General features: G+C 51.6%; 1 pseudogene; it reads right to left on the bottom strand.

The window, feature by feature from the left end:
* LOC101760821 lies at positions 1–1,272 on the bottom strand (annotated as a pseudogene).
* Positions 1,273–2,413: the final 1,141 nt, after the last annotated feature.

Genomic DNA, 2,413 nt, shown 5'->3' on the forward strand with positions numbered 1-2,413 from the left:
ATTCAAATTACCACATAATAATTAAGCACCAACATCAGCAAATGATTACATTTATTTATGGATTAGAAGGTCAGGAGTACTACTCCTTCATTACATTACTACATGCCCAATAAAATTGGGGCATGGAATTAACCAAAGAAAGAGCTCATGTCAACGCTGCTTGTGATGCAAATACGCCACAAGAGTGCCAAGCAAAAGCCCCATCCAAAAACAACTGGGAACAACCACGACTTCAGCGCTACCAAAGGGTGCCCATCCACTGACCAATCAGCTCGAACTGCACCCTGAAACACCCTTCCATGCAACCGAGCTTGCATGAGCAAACCTGACTAAGCATGAGTACACTACAGCACGTACTGCTCAAGGTTCTAGCTCTAAGCTAGAAGTGCAGCAAAAAACAGCCTCAATGGCGTGTAAACATGCATGCACCCTCCAGCTTAAAAAGAAGGCTAGCAAACTACTGAACGTAGAACAACACATGCTTGTCATGCTCAAAAACTAACCATCGACCAACCGATTCAGTTTTTATTGATCGACACCCGGTCGCTGAACTCGTCGTCGGTGATGAAAGGCATGCAGCTGGAGCTGCGGGCGATGCTGGTGCCGGCCGTGGCGATGCCCCTGACCTCCCTGGGGTTGATGCTGGACCTGGACCTGGGTCCGAGCTTGGCCCGGCGCCTGAGGATCTCCCGCATGGCCTCCGCCTGGTGCAGCACCGGGTACGTCCGGCCGAAGCCGTTGAAGCGCTTGCACACGCCCATGTGCGCCTTGAGCGCCTCCTCCAGCGTCCCGCCGCTCTTCCCAGCCTCCTCCGTCACGGCCTCCGCGCACAGCCCGCAGACCCAGCGCCCCGAGAACCGGCGGCGCACGCCGCGGATGTACTCCGGCGTGCACTCCTGCGACATGCGCAGCACTCGCACTTGGCGTCCTCCACCTCGGCGACGGGGGGCAGCTGCTCATCCCCGGCCTCCTTCGTCGCCTTCTCCTTGGCACCGTGCTGGTGGTGGTGGAGCTCGAAGGAGACGTCGGACACGGTGCGCTGGAGGGCGTCGGACGAGGTCCGGCGCCGCTTCATCTCGCCGTTGTCGCCTGCAGCGGTGGCGGTGGCTGCAGCGCTGCCGATGTTGCTCGCCATCGCCAGGAACGGCGCCGCCATGGCCATGGCGACTGCGCACGCCTCTCTGCTGGGAGCCATATGGATCAAAATCTCTCACTGCTATCTCTCTGCTGCTTGGTGAAGATGGTCTGAGGTGGATTGCTGCTAAATGTTGCTTCGTGTAGATGTGCATGGGAGCAGCCATGGATGGAACGCTATTTTATAGAGGTTTGAGAGGTCGGGGATGCGTGTCAATAGCCACACGATGTGTCAAAAAGGCGGCGTGCAACTTGATGCATGTAACGTGTGGTGGATCGGCGGTGCACCACTGCGCAAATTGTGACCTGGAGATTTGGTAGAAAGTGCTAGCTGAGGCCTGGTAAGAGACCTTTTCGCCAATTTGCATTGGGGAGGCACAGCGTGACGAGTTCTTGATCCTATGCACGTGATATGGTGTGGCGACAGCAGCATCAATCCATCAAGTAGGGTTGAAAATAATGGCCCGAGTGTTCAAAAGGCGATGGCGAAATCAGGCCAATTGCATGGCGATCGTGGCGAAATCAGCACTGTTGAAGGCGTGATCATAAGATTTTGTTCACAGTTGTTTCCATTCCCGTGATTAAGCTTTTCATTCAAAATACAGATTATATTTAGCGGCGTTTTGCGGATTCTGAGCTACAAATACAGATTTGCAATTATCACACCATAGTCTAATAAATTTTTAGGTAATGAACATTAAAGAATAGTACAATATATATCTCTCTTCTTGCTGCTCACTTCTCTTATCTTTAGAAGGCGTATTTCATTTTGTGAGTACCGGCCTTTGACCAACAATAATTTTATTATTGATATACATAATTCTTCTTGTGATCCTTACTTATGATTAAGATTTGTATCACGTAATTATTGGTCAAAGTAAATGATGTCCTGACGCAAGAGAATCTGTCTTGTAGTTTCAAACGGAGGGGGACAAGTTGTTTCGCTTGACACTTACACTACTGGGGACGTATTGGGGAATGGACCTTCCGTCCACTACTGGTTGGTTTTTGATCTGGTACTAATGTGAGCATTAGTATTGGGTCTAACGGCTAGTCGCTAAGGAGCCCCCACTGACCTCCTTTAGTATCGGGTGGGGGCTCCACTCGGTACTAAAGGTCACCTCCACCCGGTACTAAAGGGGTCACGGGTATTCTCCCCGCGTCTCTCCTCTCCCCTTATCTCTTCTCTCTTCTCTCTCACGGATACCTTATCTCTTTCTCTCACACTTCTCTCTTCTCTCATGCTTCTCAAGCTGGGGGAGGCAGCGCACGCAGGTGG

This window comes from Setaria italica, chromosome IV (assembly GCF_000263155.2).
Source record: "Setaria italica strain Yugu1 chromosome IV, Setaria_italica_v2.0, whole genome shotgun sequence".
NCBI lineage: Eukaryota > Viridiplantae > Streptophyta > Magnoliopsida > Poales > Poaceae > Setaria > Setaria italica.